This window comes from Dipodomys merriami, unplaced genomic scaffold, assembly GCF_024711535.1.
Source record: "Dipodomys merriami isolate MVZ:Mamm:240054 unplaced genomic scaffold, mDipMer1.0.p SCAF_2, whole genome shotgun sequence".
Lineage (NCBI taxonomy): Eukaryota > Metazoa > Chordata > Mammalia > Rodentia > Heteromyidae > Dipodomys > Dipodomys merriami.
In genome coordinates this window covers 25,784,046-25,803,182 of record NW_027203381.1, presented here as the reverse complement: position 1 = coordinate 25,803,182, position 19,137 = coordinate 25,784,046, and positions in this window count along the sequence as shown.

Genomic DNA, 19,137 nt, shown 5'->3' with positions numbered 1-19,137 from the left:
TAATGTCATACCTCAGAATCAGATCTCCCCATCCTGCTTTTACCACAGTAATTATTACAAGAGGCCTACAATCTGTTCAGTGTCTTAGCCTACTCCCACAGTTGGTCATCAGAGAAAAAATTCTAGGTTATATTATATGAATGGTGCTTTGGGGATGCTTCTTGAGTCTCATACATGTGGAACTGAGATACTCTTGGTAATCAATATAAGTACAATAAGATGTGTGTCATAGGTGTGGCCCCTGTCAAAGGGCACATACATTGACCAAAAGGTATTTCTAGTTGAAAAGAGATAGAAAACTGCTGTTATTTTCTTTTTGGAGTACAATTTGAACAAAAAAATAATAATCTGGCATTTCTAAGAATGTAGCATTTTGAAAATTCAATTTGAAAAACTGTTCTTAGTTTTGGCAACTAATTAGGAGGAGCTGTGATCAATAAAGCTAAGGTAGAGTTTCCTGATCTAAATTTTAGCTTTGCAATATTATTTCTAGTTCCAGTACAGAGTGTCAGTAATAAAGTGTTTACCCAAATATATTGACAATAATTATAATGCTTATGATTGGAGAGGCTAAACAATCAGTGGTGTATTTCAGATCTAAATAGAAATATGGGACAAATATAAAAAAGCAGTAAAATATATATCCAATAAAATATTGATATTCACTTATTTCTTGGTCTTTTCATTGGATGATCATTTCCTTTTTGGCTAATGACATTTTTGAAAATTTAATTTAAATTATTCCCTGTTTCAATATTCATATTTATATTGTGCAATTCCAGTTTGAAATTCACATACAAGAACACTGAAAATATTTTTACAGTCAAAAAACTTCACAATGCATGTTTTATGCTCATTATCTATATCAATTCATTTCCTATTAAATTAGTGAAATATCACACCAAATTAACTCAACTATTAGCTGGCAGGTAATTGTTTTTGACAATCTTATATACCACCAATGATCTTTGCATGGGACTTAATTACTTATAAAGATTATAATAACCTAACTTTCACTATCTACCTTTTTTTTTTTATCAGTCGTGGGGCTTGAAATCTTGGTTTGGACACTGTCCCTCAGCTCTTCAACTCAAGACTAGCGGTCTACTACTTGAGCCATGGCATCACTTCTGGTTTTCTGAGGGTTTATTGGAGATATGGGTCTCACAGACTTTCCTTCCCAGGCTAGCTTTGAACTATGACCCTCAGATCTCAGCCTCCTGAGTAGCTAGGATTACAGGCATAAGCCATCAGCACCCAGCTTGCTATCTGTCTTTCTGAGGCCTTGATTTTGACGGAACTATTTAGCTGATCTATGGGAAAGAAATTTGAGTGATAAACAATATGTTAGAGATTGTCAGCTGTTCATTATTATTAGATTGCAACTGTCTTTATATTTAAGTACGATTGAGTTCTAATAGAATATGTGACCCAGTGGGGAAAATGTGAGCCATCCACTGATTCACAAACATTAACCCATTTACCTTGTACTTGGAGCAAAGTGTTAAGGTTTGTGGAGTACAAGGCAAATGTAAATTCCTCAAGTACTGTGGAATCTTTGTTCTTGATACTTTGTGACTTAGTTAGAAGAATCTTAGCTAGAATTAGTTTCATATCTCACATTTATATCCCATTGTTCCATAAAACATTTATGAAACACAAATTTATGGATAATATCTTTAGGGAATTAAGGATGGTAACAATAAGGCATGAAACAAAATATAGAGCCATGTTATGACAGAGCCATATTCATGTAATGCCCATGAAGAGACTTGTGGGATATGAAACTAATTTACTGTATAGCAGTTACTGAATTGCCAGTTTGTGTCTATGTATGTATGATATAAGCCACTTTGTATAAATTATGTCTTTCATTTTCATACTATCTTGGATTGGAATGCAAGCTATCTGGCTCCAAAGTCAATGATCTTAATTGTTCATCTAGGCTGACTCTAAGACATACTTGCTAATTATATTCATCAAGGGACAAATGAATATACAAAAGCATCACAAGAAGACATTGTTTGACACAAAACATTGCTCTGACAAAAATCTAAAGATTTAAACAACTATGGACACTCGGAAGGCTTAGATCTGAGGGTCAGTTGGAAGCAGGCTTGCAGAACATTTGTGAAATTTTTATCTCCAATAAAGAACCAAAAATAGAAGGAGTGGAATTGTGGCTCAAGAGATAGAACACTAGCTTTGAACAAAAGAAACTCGGGGAGAGCACCTGAGTTCAAGTCCCAGGCCCAAAAAAAGAAAAAAAAGCAACAATAAGAAAAAGCAAACAAATCAACAAAAATCCATATGGAGTCAAGCATTCTGTTTTCTGGACAGGTTCACTCAATTTATGGGCTTAAATACCTATGTTTTTGGTCTTCATGGTGTTCTGTAATATTTACAAATGATTACTTTTATTTGCTTGTCTATAAATGAATTTGTATGATGAATAAATTTATCGATCATTAAAAAAACAAAAATTTGAGTATTAAGCATTTTCTGTTGACAAAATGGTACTGATAATTGGGATACCTTTAAGTCTTTTTATTTTTCTCTTCCTTCTATCTTTTTAATTTCCCTTCTTTCCTTCCTTCCTTCCTTCTTCCTTCCTTCCTCTTTCTCTACCTTTTACTTTTTTCTTTCTTCTATCTTTCTTCTTGTTTTTTCATATATATTTTTATTGTAAAGCTACTGTACAGAGGAGTTACAGTTACATGAGTAAGGTAATGAGTACATTTCCTATCTAGCATTCTTATATCCTCCTTTGTTTTTCCCCTACCATCCCTTCCCTCCCCAACTCCCCCCCCCCAACTTGTAAATTAGGATACAGGTTGACCCATTGTAGCAATGAGATGTACAAGACACTATTTTGAAAATGAACTTTACATCTTCTTTTTTTGTGTGTGTGTGTGTGACAGTAGTGGGGCTTGCATTCAGGGCCTGAGTACTGTTTCATAGATTTTTTTGCTCAAGACTGATGCTCCATCATTTGAGCCACAGTTCTATTTTCATGTATTGACCTTTTTAACTTAAAGATTGTTTTGCTGGATAATTGGAAGTAAGAATCTCATGGATTTTCCTTTGAGCTGCAATCCTCAGATCTTAGTCTCTTGAGAAACTAAGACTATAGGCATGAGCCACTGACAACCAGATTGTGTGCATGTGTTTGTGTGTGTGTGTGTGTGTCTGTCTGTCTGGGCATGTATGTTAATATGTTTGCCATTATACCACCAAGATAAAAAAATTCCAACTATTTACAATTGATATTCCTATCTATTTACTGGTTGCTGGTGCTCTATCACTTGAGCCATCCCTCCATCTGGTTAATTGGAAATAGGGTCTTTTGGACCTTTCTGTTCCCACTGGCTTTGAGCTTCTATTTCTTAGATCTCAGCCTCCACAATAGCCATACTTACAGTTTTTATCTATTGACCTACACAATTTAAGTACTAATTTACTAAGAGTAAATTTGAGTCAGAGATATTTAGTTTCATTAAATATTTCATTAAATAAATTCTGTCAGGTTAGATGAATTATAAGACCATAGCTTTAATTAAAGTGGATTTTGTTTTCAAAATCCTGGACCTTGCTCACATGATCCTGGCTAGTTGTATTGATTTTCATGTGACAATCTGAAGATTGGTAAGTCCTCCTGCTATACTCTGAAAATGCATGTACGCCTCCAATATTCTGTAGAAAACTAACCTATTTAAAATGAGAAGATGGGGAATATAACACTTCAGGATACTATTTAGTTTCAGCTTGCTTTATAGGTTAACAGACAGAGTCATGGATAGTGTCTGTTATAAGATGAGCGGGCCTCTGAAAATAAAAACATTATTTAGAAATAAGGTATTTGCAGATATAAGTTAAGATATGACAGGCCTTAAAGAAAAAAGAATGACTAGAAGGGACATTTACATATTGACATGCATGGAAAGGAAATCACCATGTGAAGATAGACAAAGAAAGTACTGTTGTGTCTTCAAGTCAAGAAATGCCAAGAATTGCCAAAAGCCACTAAAGAAAGAAGGAAGCATGGGACGGATTCTCCATTTAGCCACTAAGAAAAAAACTCATTTCTGATGAATTCTTTGTTTCAAATATCCAGCCTCTAAAATAATATGTACTATTGCTTTTCTTTTTAATTAAGTCACCCAGTTTGTAGTAATTTTATAGCAGTCTTAGTTAATTAATATATTATCTCTTAGTTGGTTATTATTAAATATTGGGGGTTATTAATTGCTAAATAAAATTGAATTTGTCTTTGCCTTCCTATCTTAATAAAAAATACTTCATGAAGACTGTGGAAATTTTTATATTATTTGGTCGACTTCACACAGGAAATCACAATTTGCCTAGTTGAATTTGAAAGACAAATAAATAAAATAAAATGATTCTAAATGATAAATTGATGCACTCATTGTAATCTATACTGTATATCAATGAAGGAATATATAAGAGAAAATCAGTAGGATTCCACTAGGACTATGTCCTATTTTATATAAATGGTATGCAAGAATACCATTTAGCTGCATGGTTGAATGGACTTCAGAAAATTTTTATAAAGAGCTGTGAGAAAGCTTGTTCACACATAAAATCCTAAGATGCTTGTAACTCCTTCTAGTTTATTACCATTACTATATGTCTACTTTCCTATCATGATTAACACTAAATAAATGTTCCAAGGGGAATAAGGAATGGTTTGAGATAGGTAGTTAAGTTGTTGTCAATTCCAGAGTTAGTTCAATGATGACGAAGAAACAAAACCTCCAGGTCTCGTTGCACCGAAGATACTGTGTGTGTGTGTGTGTGTGTGTGTGTGTGTGTGTGTGTGTGTGTGTGTGTGTGTGTGTGTGCATAAGACAAAGAATCCAAGACTTTAATATCAAATTCTAAGGTTTTGTCCAAATCCAGGAAACTATCTGATACATTGCTATTCTACAAGGAGTTGTTTTTTTTCCCCTTTTTATCTTCTCATCTTCTGTCCAGCTTCTGTTCTTCCTTTACTCAGTGTGTTTTGACATCAGGTAAATTCATGAATTTTGCCTTTGGTACAAACAGGAAAAAGACAGAAACAAAACAGAAAGAAGGAAGGAGAGAGGGAAGAAGAGAGGGACATAAAGAAGAAGGAAAGAAAGAATGAAGGAATAAGAGAAAGATGGACAAAGGACCTGTATAGATATATAGTAAGAGAGAAAGTAAAAGAAGAAAAAATTGAAATATATATTGAGATAACTATCCATTTATCTATTTATCTTTCTATCTATCTATCTACCTACCTATCTATACAGAAAGAGAGAGGGAGAGAGAGAGAGAGAGATTGCTCAAGAGCAAGAAAATGATAACATCAAAGTCATAGAAAAAGACCCATGCTCAGAATCTTGAAAGAAATGGAAACTGTCCAGGAATCAGTCAGTGAATTCCTTTTTCTTTTGAGAATCTCTTTATTTAATTATCTTTTTGTTTTCTTTAAGAAGTTGTATAAAGGGACGACTATTTAACCTGACAGTTTGTAAGTACATTGCATCATGATACCTTTCTAAATACAGAAGTTCCTTCCTTTGATCTGATCTCCTACAGACATTTATTTTTATGAAGTAAAAGAAGAAAAATCTTAATCATAAAATGCCCAGGTTTTTTTATTTCAAAAATGATTTCAAGTGCATAGAAACATATCTAACCATTCTTGGGGGGAAAAAATCATGAAACCTTACCACATAATAGAAAATGGTCCTGTTCAAACAATGCTCTTCTCCCCTGCTACACAGAGGCCTACAGTCAGTTTCCCAGCTGTAATTCTCTCCGACACCAAGGATATTAAGAATGTGAAGAAAATGCTCCAGTAGATTATAAATAATAGTGTGAGACACAGTGAATTATATTTCCTAATAATTGGCATTACATTATAGGACTGGGGGAAAAGGATGAAAGTGGAGAGAATGTGAATGTACGGAATCAGGGTTTTTACTTCTCAGCAGTGGGAGTGGAAGACACCAAGATTATTAAAGAAATAAAGAGAATAGAGGGGGAATAGAGAGATGAATGGAGAGGAAGAAAAACTAGAAAGAAGAAGGGGAGGTAGGAAGACATAGGGAGGAAGCAAAGGAAAGAAGGAAGGGAGATAGAAAGCCATCTATGTTTATATTAGGGTAGAGACTGATGCCATGTCACACATTTGAATGAAGCAGGCTAAAGCAAAGAGACATACAGCTGGGCCTGTGGAGATAAGGGTGTGTGTGTCACCAGAGGAAGCAATTCCAGTATCTATATAATAAGAAACTGCCAATGCTACTTCTTGAAAATAAAGGTGAGGAAAAAGCAGAATGTGTTTGTTTACTGCATTTTTACCTTCTTTATATTTGCTTATAATCTACAAAAATTCACCCATACAAACTCACCAGTGGCAGTGTTATTAAATATCAGCGAGATCTAGGCTCTCCCCTTAATTAATTTGTAATAACATTGCAAAAATATCCTCTAAAGCAATTTACCTCCCTACCTATTTCAAATGATTTGGGGAGTATCTAACAAGATATTACACAGGAAAGTGTTCTTTTTTCCCCCTTCTTTTTAATGTAAAACACTATCCCCCTTGGGATTTCAGCACATCTTGAGAGATTGCTCCTTGGGAGGATATTTCTCTTTTAACAAAAGAGAAAAGACATTACTTTTTTATGGTGGTATTGTGAAGTGAAGTGTTAAAGCAGGAACATAAAAAATTTAAGGCCTGAAAACACACTACAAAGGAGAAAAGGGTGTTTTGTGAGAGGAGGTTGGGAATTATTTATCTAGATTGTTTGTCTACATAGTCAAACCTGTCCAAACAAGGCTCTGCATTTTTCAGATTACCCTGATATTTCCAGGAGCTGAGATACAGTTGAAACAAAGATGGACCCTAATCTTGTCCAACAGTGGACTGACTGCCAAAGGTAAAGAAAACAGAGGGGAAAGAAACATACAAAAGCACAGAAGTCTAGAAGGAATAGTGGGATAACACAAAAAAAAAAAAAAACAGTTCTGATATAAGAATGAAAAGAAAAGAAGAAGAAGTATAGGAAATTCAAGAGTGAGAAGGAGTATGTGTTTATTGTAGAAGATGAGTAGAAATTAAGCCATGTACTATAATCAGGACTGTAGTCTTAGCTAGTCAAGAAGCTGAGACTTGGAGGGTTTTGATTCAACGCCAGCTAGGTAGAAAAGTCCTGAGGACTCTATCTGCAATTGCTGGACTTGAATCATGACTCAAATCTCAGAGCACCAGCTATAAGCAATAAGGTAGGAAAAGCATGAGGTCTTGAGTGTAAGCCATGAAATTGTCATTAAAAGGATGGGAAATTAAAGAAAGAATGAGCAAAAAAGAAAAGAAACGGACCTCAGCAGAATCACGTAAACATTTTCTACGAATATGTAAGAACTGAACTTAATTTACACATTCAAGCTCACCTAGAGTAGAAACTGCTGCTCACATGATATCATACTTTAATTTTCAGATAAATCATATTATTGGTGAGACACACTTATGGGTCTTTAGCCTGAAGGAACATAGGTAAGAGTAGAGGTTCATTGTTATAGTTTGTCGAATTCATTCCTTTGTAGCTCAGTGTGAAATGCAATGGGACTAGGTTTTAAACTAATGAAGAAAACTTATTCAAGCCTGAATTCCAGCTGATCTTTTGTTCTCATTTCTTCTATTTATGGACCAATACACCTATGGCTATTTAAAAAGTAGATTTCCCAATATGTATAAGAATCAGTCAAGTGTTATAAATGATTAAGAATTCTGTTCAGTAACCTACACATGAATTTATAACTTTTATTGGATTTTCTCTGCTGTTCTCATTTCCCTCCTATATCCTCAAACATATACACACACTGATGATTTTGTATTAACTATTTAATCCTAGGGTCAATTAACAACAACAAAAAAAATAGCATAGTATCCTAATGGAATCCTGGAAAGAGTCAAAGCTGTGCAAGCAGAATTCCTAAACCATAGCTAACAAATGAAGTACAAGACTGAGTCTCTAAATAATTTAATTAGTAGTTAAAGAACATTTTTGGAACCCTTCCACTAACTTCTTTCTTTCAAACTGAGCTACAGTTTCGTTTAAGGAATACATGCCATATACTCTAGGTGGTCTGGGCTTGCTCGTAGCCCTGGGGGATGAACTTGCACAGCAGTGACCCAGAGCAACAGCACATGAAAGAAAACATACTATTAACCTTTAGTGAATGTTATTAATCTAGCATCCAGAAAAGACGACTTCTTCTTATCTACATATAATCTTTTATTAAATTGCATCAGTATTATATTTAGGCATTTGTACAGAGGAGTTACTATTTAACAAATCAGTGCAACACATCTCAACTGACATTACTCCTTAGATTCTTTTAATGTAATTGTCTGAGGAAACTATGCAGAAAATCTGTGGTCCAAATTTGATATTTAAAAATGAGAGAAAAAATTATAAACTGAGGCTGATCAACTTTAACTCTCACAGCCTCAAAACTCTTAGTATTGGGCTGGGAAGGTGGCTCAGTGGTAGAGTGCTTGCCTTGCATGCTTGAGGCTCTGGGTTTGATTCCTCAGTGCCACATTAAGCAGAAAAAGCCAGAAGTAGCACTGTGGCTCAAGTGGTAGAGTGCTAGAGAGCCTTGAGCTGAAGAGCTGAGGGACAGTGCTCAGGCCCAGAGTTCATGTCCACAACCCACACACAACCCCCCCACACACACACACAAACTCCTAGGATTTTTATTATATACTTTAGTAATTTATTCTTACATTTATTCTAGTGTTCATATCTGGCCATGTATTTCCATAATGTGGAATTTTACATCTCAGAATATATAACAGGCAATGTCCCCTCCTCTAACATAATTTCAGAGAAACACTATGGTTCTGAGGCTGCTTAATAAGACACTTGAAAAAAAGATGAAGGAGAGGGAATTCTTGTCTGATTCTCTATAATAGAGCAAACAGTGAACAAAGGAACAAGAATTCTTCTAGGTCCTGCATATCAACTCTTGGGAAGGGAAGCAATAATGATATACCTTTAGAGAAGGCAGCTGACAAAGTCAAACCTTTTACCACTACTAGTTGTAGAGACTTGAAGGGCATTGACTTCACTTCCCAGTTAGTCTCAAGGACAGCAGCCACGCTATAAGTGGAAATAGTGACTGTGCTGATCAGAATTAACTGGTCAATAGCTTTTCTAGTTTCTAGTTAGTGAAATCCACAGAGATTCTATGATGGAAAGGATTTTGAATGAACTGTCTTTCTTTGGTCTTTCATTTGGAAGAAATATTTCTCAAGTGATTTTCCTTTATGCCTCATAGTTCCATAACAGGAGATTAAAATCATCTGTGTTATTATTCTCTGTTTCTCCCTTCTTCTGTAGTTTTGAATTGAGGTCAATTCTCTGTTTCTTTCATCATGGGCTCTGACACTGATCCACTTCTAGAGCCAGGGAATCTAGGTAGATGAAAGCCAGTAGCTTATGAGGTTGGTAACTCATGATCAAGTATATTCCACTAATGATCTTTCATACCTATAACAACTAAATTCTTATAATGTGTCTATGAATGAGTTCTCATCTAATATCCTAATTTCATGGCAAAGCACTCACTTATTTTCTACGGAATGCTTCTTGTGAATTACAGCCTTCCTAAGTGGGAACAAGTTATTAGCAAATGACCTTTCCCATTTGCAAATGCCAGTTTGTGTAGATATTCTCTTATACTCTTCTGCTTGCATTCCTTTATTTAAAACTGTTTATTGGACATCCAATATTTATCAGGCACTATGTTGGGACTGGAAAAATGGAAATGGATCAGTACTCATAGTTCTCATATTTTCCCTTCTCTCTTGATTATTTCCTTTTTTTTTTTTTTTTTTTTTTTTTGGTCATTTGTGAGGCCTGAACTCTGGGCCTGGGCACTGTCCCTCAGTTCTTCAGCTCAAGGCTAGCACCCTCCCACTTGAACCACAGTGTCACTTCCGGCTTTTTCTGTTATATGGTGCTGAGGAATCGAACCTAGGGTCTCACGCATGTAAGGCAAGCGCTGTACCACTGAGCCACCTTCCCAGCCCTCTCTTGATTATTTCTTAACTTCCATCTGTAGGACCTGACTGTTTCTGAGGTCCCACAAATCCATCAAAATTCCTTTGATAGCAACTTTACTTATTTCTGGTGTCCCAGTTTGCCAAAACATGGTCCTAAAGAAAGCTCTCAACCCACTGGATCATAAACTGAACATAGATCTCACAGTGCCCTGGCTAATATTGTCATTTCTTCCAGGATTTCACATTGGGTTTGCTTAGATTTTATAACCTGAGAAAGCCATGGTCCAACATCTGCCATTTCAAAACAAGCCATTTGTGAGGGAGCTTTTGCTAAAGCATTTCCCATCATCTTCTTTACAGATACTGGCATTTAACAGAGAGGGTAAAAATAAAAACTTTGTTACTAGGCAGTAAAACTCTCAACAACTGAATATTCACATTGTTCATGGATCAGCAAACACCCCAGTTTTCTGTAATTGAAAGAAAGAAAAAAAAACATTTGGCACATTTCTATTAAAAACCTTCCTCTTCCTGAATGTTTAAACAAATTAACTCAAACAAGAAGCAGTGATATGCATATCAAAAACAATTCTTAAACTTGAATTCAACTAAAGCACAGGAAACTCACACAATTGGCAGGTATTTTTTCTGAATTTCACACTAACAATTGCCATTGTAATCTTTTCACCTTTGAGTGAAAGCAGTTTTGCTTTTATCTTAGATGGTTGTAGAGTTCTGGTCATTGCTAAATCATTCCTGGGTTCCCCAAACCGAGGTAGCTTTGCATAACCCTGCTTGAGATTAAACTGGGATATTCTGTTAAAATAATTACCCTAGGATCTGCTCACTAGTGATGAATGCTGTTTCATAAATGTGAATTGAAGTGTCCATCCATAGTGTCTATCTATTGAGAACAGTTCTAGGAGTAGGGTGTTACTCAGGCTGGTATGGGAACAGAAGGACTTGAGAAGCAGTTCTGCATCCAGCAAGGTCTGGTTTGATGTTGTTGTTTTGTTTTTATTTATTTTTATTGAAAAGGTGATGTACAGAGGGACTACAGTTACGTCAGTCAGGTATTGAGCACATCTCCTTTTGAACCTCACCTGTCATTCATTTTCTCCCAGTTTCGAGTTGCCTGCTGATAGTCTTGTTCTCCTTCTCCGTAAAGCAAGGTAGAAAAGTATTAAAATCCATACAATCCTAAGAATGTCAAAGTATTTATTTTTATCTCAGCTAGATAAAATGTCATGAGGAAACATTGAGTAAACTACTCATTTGTCATAATTCAAAGTAAGAGATGTGTGTCACTTAAGTCTATTAGCAAACAGATAAATCTGATTATTTTCTGTTCTAAGATAAGCCTACCTCTGGAACAATTTTTAGGGTCTTTGTATCCTGTTCCTATTTGTTTTTCCCCCACACCTTGTTAGATAGTTGTACAAATGTGTTTTTAACAAAGCAGTTTACAAATACAATAAATTTTGATGTTATACTTTTCAACATTCTTGCCCATTCATTCCCAACACACTGCTTCCCTCACTCTTCTTAATTTTCTAGGATGCACATTGGATTTTTTGTCTGCATTTTAAAACATAGAATGTTATTGATAAACTTTTATTCTTCCAATCCTCTGGCTTTTAGATGCTGGAGAAATACTTCTCAGGTAACTATAAGGTGTATTAAATAAGTAGGTTTCCTTAGGTAGCTGTTGAAGAGAACACCACAGCGCTATTCAGGCAGGAAAAGAAGTTTACTTACCAAACTGCTGCCCCAGCTAGGCATAGTAGAGAAGCATGGCTAAAAAGGAGAGGGTGGGGAAAGGGGCAGTCCACTTCTGGGCCAGTACTTATCTAGGCCAGGGACAGGAAGAGGTGTGGCCAGGTGGGAGAAAGGTGTGACCACACTGGATCTGGATGTGTCCTCAGGGTCTAGGACCCTCCTAAGGTCAGATGGGAGGCACATGATCAGAGATGGTCCAGGATGTGACCTAGCAGGAGGGGAAGGTTACTGCTTCCAGGTCAGCCAGTTACCTAGGTAACAGATAATGGGTGGAGACTTAGCCAAGAGGGAGGGAGGTGTTCCTGTGTAAGACCTAACAGTAACAAACTGCTCAGTGTTACCCTGTGGCTGTTTTCACATACAGAATGTCTCCTAATTTACCATAGAAATTAGAAAGCATTTCCAAGATTAGAATTTTTCTTTCTTTCTTTTTTTTATTGTGAGAATACCGTACAGAGGAGTTACAATTACATGGGCAAGATAACGAGTACATTTCTTATCAAGCATTGTTGCGTCCTCTTTGTTTCCCTTTCTTAGCATGAGACTTTCATATTCAGGAGACTAACTTTTGAGAAAATGTATAGAGAGGTTGTTATCCTTTAATGGGACTCATTTAAAGATGAAATCAATAAAAAAAAACAAAAATGCAAGCAACTAAGCAAGGAAGAAAGGAAGTGTTAGCGATACACAGAAATAGAGGCAGAGAGACAGGGAAAGAAGGGAAGAAAGTTGGGAACAACAATAAAAAGAAAGAAAAAATAGAGAAGAAACAAAAAGAAAAAAATCTGATAATGCATACTTTGTGTAAAGTCTATGAATTAAGGTTTTCTACAAATAAGATTATTTTTTTAAATGTCAATTTCAAATAAACAAGAAAAAACTAATATTGATACCTTCTAAATGTCTTTAAATGTGTGTATAAATAAATATAGATGTGTATAGTTTGTTTGCTTGTTTCTTGGTTGGTCATGGGCTTGAATTCAGGGCCTTTGCACTGTTTCTGAGCTCTTTTGCTCAAGGTTAGCATTCTACCACACTGAGCCACATTGTCACTTCTAATTTTTGACTGGTGGATTAGAGAGAAGAGTCCCATGGACTTTTTTGCCTAGACTGGCTTTGAACTGAGATTCTCAGCTCTCAGCCTCCTGAATAGCTTGGATTTCAGTCTTGAGCCACCAGTATCTGGTACAACTTTTATTATTAATGAAAATGATTATCCCTAGATCTTATAATTTCTAGTTAAGAATAAAAGAATTTTTTCTTGTTTATTTTTACCCACAAGGGGATACTTGAGAGTAGCCAAGGCCACCATACAATGGAAAGATTAGGAAAGCATAGTGTGTTACCCAAAATTAGACTAGAACCACCCCCCTGCATTCACCTTTAATAAAGCTGCCACACCAAGCACCCACTATCACATCTTTGAATGCTTCCCAAGTACAAATGAACTGTAGGAAAATTCAAGTTATAGGATGTACTCTAATGGAAAAATGCTGTCCAAGAAAAGGAGGAATTATTCAGTCCTATGTTAGCATTGATTCAGCAGAGAAGAATGAGTATTATATTAAGAAGTTGCATTAGACACAAAAGAATAGGGAAAGAATACGATATATCATGTTTGGGCAATAGAGTAAATGAGATTGAGAGCTTTTTCTTCAAAGCTAGTGTAAATTCAATAGATGCAAGGCCAGCTATTCACAGATACGTGTGCATGTGCGTGTGTTTTGTATAAAATTATATATCTTGAAATATCATTTGCATTTTGAATTCTCTCCGCAACTATTTATTTTTGTTCTTTTGCTGTCCATTTTCTTCCCTTTTTACCTCCTCCTCCTCCTACATTTTCCCTTGTTATATAATTTTATTAAGAATAATTAACTACTCTACTTTCTTTAGGCATGACAGTGATGGGGAAATTCTTCGTAGAAGTTTTAAAAAATTACAGAAAAGCATTGCTTTTCTTTTCATTTCTGTTTGATTACTTCAATCCTAGAGATAAGTATTATAAATAAATACAGATTTAATCTCCAAGATCCACCACCAAAGGGAAATATGTAGTTCAGGTGAATGGAAGAAAAGATAGACATAAAAAAATAACCTCTCGGCTGATCAAACCTTTCATTTTCAAGCAGAAATAATTACAGGTATGGTCAGTGGGGAGATTTGAGCAATTTGCAGAGGTATAACAGTAGTTTCTATCAACATGGTTTTATATTCAGGGCAAGGCATAGAACTGTAGGTCCTGAAGCATTGCCTATAATCTTTATTTCATTTTTAGATGTTATGCTGTAATAAAATGTAAAAAGGGAATACATAAAAAGTTATAGAGGTGGGGAAAAAACATGGTTTGAAGTTGTATGGCATTTCTTGACAGGGCATGTTCCTAAGGATATGCGGAGAATAACAAATGCCATTTGAAATAAGTACACTAGAGATCTGAAACTAGATTGAAAACCCAAGTCAATTTTCCTGAGTGTCATTTGATTAGCTTTCTTATAGAGAAAGGAGGCTTAAACAATGCTGGGACTCTGAGTGCAGAGGTGCTTAGGAACACAGTGAGAAATGGGTTCCTCCCACCAATTTCATTCCGAGGGCTTTCCAACATTATCTTTGCACATTCTTCCTGTGTCTTTGTAATAATCCATAAATGAAGCAATGTCAGAGCAAATGTGATTGATTGTGGTGAAATGCACACACACTCACATGAGGTGAGTTATTTTTCTATTCCCTTCTCAATTTGTCCCAGAGTTGCTCCAGGCAAATACCTGTATCCTATTGCCTTTTGGGGGGGGAGGGGGGGAAAGAAAGAAAACTAAGTTCTCATGCTTAAGGAAGGAAGTCTGCACAGGTAACAAACAAATCATGGTAACTAATGCTGATTTTCACACCCAGAAAAAAAATTCTCTTTGTATTTCCATGATGTCCACTCTAATTTCTTCAAACAAATTAGAAAAAAGACTTATCTAGCATCTAAGAATTATGTTGGGAGAATTTCCCCAGAAAAGGAAGCCCTTTTCCTGGATCATTTTCTGTTTCCTTTGTCTAGATGAAGGAGAACAGAAAATGTGGGCATTGACTGTAATCACATTAAATCCAATCCAGATTAATCTGCTTATTTTATCACTAATTTAGTAAGGTGTACCTTCTATAATGCGTTATTGTTTACTTCTTATATATTTAGTCAGCATTTCTAAAACAATTAATGTTAGTCCACTGAATATCTGGATGTTTTATTTTCAAACTAAAGCAACTTCATCTTTATTGTATCTCTGTTCACTAAGAAGCATCTTATAAAGTCTAAAAATGTCACACATATATTTAGAACATGCAGGTGTTTCTTAGATTAGGTGAGATATATCAAAATAACTGGGTATATTTTAAAAGGATGATGTTCAAAGTTTTGGCAAAACCTTTGAAGGAAGGGTGACATTTTGAGGTTAGAGTGGACAAATGAAAATAAGAGAATAATGAGAGTTTTTGGATTATCTCAGAGAAAAATCTCCACAGAAAAAGTAATTTATTTGACAAGTTTGGCTAGTTCTACTGAATGGATTCCAAACATATTCTTGTAATTTTCCATTTTACTTTGATTTTGTTTGAAATTGAACTATAATGAAGGGACATTTATCCAGCTATTTTTCTAATATAGTTGTTACGAATATTCTCCTTAATTAGCACAGTGTGCATTATTTATGCAGATTATGCCATGATTCCCAAACAAACCCTAAAGATAACAAAATGAAATGCCCATATTTCTTGCTTAGGGATGCTTAAGACTATTGACAATCTGTGCTGGGAAGGTGGCTCAGTTGTAAAGTGCTTGCCTTGCATGCATGAGGCCCTGGGTTCAATTCCTCAGCACCACATAAGCAAAAAGAAAAAAGCCAGAAGTGGTGCTGTGGCTCAAGTGGTAGAGCACTATCCTTGAGCTGTAGAGCTAAGGCATAGCACCCAGGCCCAGAGTTCAGGCCCCATGACCCGACCCCCCCCCAAAAAAAAAAGACTATTGACAATCCTTTGAAATACAACACTTTCATTCCTCTGTTGTCTCTCTCCTAATACTTGAATTGCATCTTCTCAATGCAATTTCTACATTAATCTCTCTATAGTTACCATCAGAACATGCTTTAAGTGTCCCCTATACATACATTTACACAGGGTTCCAAGATCCATGGAGAGACTTATAGTATGAGATGATTTATTATGGAAATCTATCTTCACACTGATCTACCAAGCAACCCTTTAGCCTGAACCTCTATGTTCATTGCCACATATATTACAAATATCAGGAACAGAAATATATTTTTGAACTTAGGAGATCTGTCTGGAACTTGATTAAACTGTAGACCTCTTCCAAGATTACTGTTAAGTCTGCAGACAAATTGTTTTTACTTTTGTTGATTTTGTTCATTAAAAAAATAGTGCTACCTCTTTCACTTTAATCCTAAGAAGCAAAAACAAGCATTATTGACAGTTTTTCACTAATGACTGTGTCCTTACACAGAATGACTTTCATTTTCTTTTCTGGATTTCTGGAATCACAGAATGCTGGCTGACCCATTGCCTAAGGGTGTGCAATGAAACCCAAATAAGAAATGGCTCTAGATGGTAGCTTGGAAGGAAAATGACATGTTTAATAACCAACAGGAATGGCTGGTAATTAGCAGAAATGACAATAATTAACGGAAATGACAAGTCTAATAAATTTTCACTTCAGTATTGCCACCTAGAACTTTGAATTTTCAGCTGCCCTTTTAAAATATTAATCCCAGTGTGGTTTATTTTAGATGAAGAGTCAAATTAAGTAAGCAGATGGAAATAAGTCTATCCACACACTCCATCAAATTTTGTTTTGTCTGTTTTACTTATGGTATGGTCAATAGAGAATTAAGATCTCACTTTGTTAAAATATATGTAGTCTTTTGGTGTGTACCTCATTTATGCAGCTCAAAAATATTCAGCCACGGGATCAGAAGGAAAATGGTTGTTTTAGTTGTCTTTGATATCTTCAAAGATAAAGTATTATCCATGCTTTTTCCCCTCTTTTCAGCACAGACAAAGAAGGTTAAATCTTATTAGCATGTCCTATACAGCTAGTTGTAACCTAAGTGACCTGTCATGGCACTAAATGCCTACTAGAACTTTCTCTGTACTTGCAAGATGGAAATTTTATGCATCAATGCTTTTATGCATGCATCTGATTTGGGAAGTTCACTGCTTTATGGATATGAACATTATGATCATGTAAATTGATCTACATAATGGGATTTTGTGTGTGTGCATGCATATATCTATATGGATATGGATGTATGCAAGTGTATTCTAAAAGGAAATATAATACATGAAATGCTAACCTAAATGATATGAAATGCATTAAATTCCAACTACCTTGTATGTGTATGCAGATACATTATGTCTCTATCATTGTGCACTGTGGAGATCTAAGGATGAAAAAAAAATTCATCATATATTCTGATGTGTGATGTACCATGCTAACTGAGAATTCATTGTGGTACTATTCTTGGCAATAAATAAGATCTAAGGAACCCAAGACTAAGGAAGCTTCTTAAAGCCATAATTCTCAAAGATGCAATGGAAATGGAATCCTATACAAGGTACATACAACTCTAACATCTGCACACTCTGATTAAGCTACTTGTGTCTACCATGCACTGAAAATCCCCCAAAGAGTGTAATATCCTCTCATCTTCCTTCTTTCAAAATTTCTATTTTATTGTAAGGATTATGCCAGAGGGGTTACATAAATAAGGTAATGAGTCAATTTCTTGTCAAACATTGCTGCCCTTTTTTTTTTTCCTGTTAGGGCTCATTGCTTCAAGTTCTGATAGTAGTTTTGGTCAAATAACCTAAATAAGCTCAACTATCAATTATTCTTAAAGACATCTTCGCAAACATAATGACTTATCCTATGTTGTGCTTAAACTTATTTATATAAAAGAAAATAATCTTGAGGTCATGAGTTAACATTCTTCACATTTGTTACATTCAAAACTATGACTTGTCCAATTCTAAATGACCTAAAGCAACCTAGTGGTTAATTTTTGTTGTATTCAAATTGCCAGTTTTCCTATTTTTCTTCCCCAATACTAACACGGTCCAAAATGTGGATTTAACAGTAAAATGAATGCGACAAAGATTAATAATCTTCCAAACATGCCTCTATAGACTTCTTTGGACTATGTGTTTACTTGTCATTTCAAGAAAAATCAATACTGTAATCAGCAGGGAAAAAAAATTAGACTAGAATAAGATGATGTGGTTCATAATTACAAACACACCAAGTATCAAGAGAATACCAAAATCACAAATCCAGTATTTTGTGGAAACAGTTTTGGCAAAACTAGTCTTAGTTTATTTTAAAAAGTATCTAAATAGTCAACAATAAATTGTTGATATTTTTGCTTATTTTCAAAAAATGAAGATGATATCCTGTTCATCAAATGGCTGGCCCATAAAGTTGGGATCCATGGGGATTTATTTAAGTATAACATATGATTAGCATAGTAAATATACTTATCCATGTTGATAAACATTAATAAATTATTACTGTTTAATAAATATATCGAGTACATTTTTTCTATTTATTAATGTTTAGGTGTTGACCACATCTATTAGTAAACTGAGGCTGGATTGTATAAGAAAGAAATATCTGTTTCAAAACAATGATCCATATTCATCCTGAGAGAATAGGAGGGCCTTCTTCTAGATTATCTTCATAATGAAAGACTGTCTTAAAGCTGAGCTGCTCTCTAAAAATTACTAATGTCATTTTACTTGCGATAAAGGTGTATAGAGTCATTAGTAAATATTCAGACACCTACATTCCACTGAAAATCTTTTGACCAGAACTTGACTATCTTTCCCCACCAGAAAGAGTCTAAGAAAAGTAATTTCACTCTTGCCTCATGGAAGAGAGAAAACTCAATGTTGAGTCCACATTCACAGCCACAAGGAAGTGCTTTGATGTTAGTCTCTTTTGCTTCTCTCTATTTCCATGCTGTTTCAGAGCCTGCTGCTCAATAAATTCAATTGGTTGATGGATTGATGGATTGTATTTGTCAAACTGACTAATCAAGAAGCATATTTTAAATCTCTGGATGAGAGAGTGCTTTATTGTACCTTTGTCTTGAGATTCTAACTGCCCTAAAGATGAATTACATCTGGTAATATAGTGCCATTATGAGAAATATCAACAAAGAGTTCAGGATATCATAAAAAAAACTGTGACACACAGTGTAATAAATTCAGTAGTTTTGCATATTGTCTTC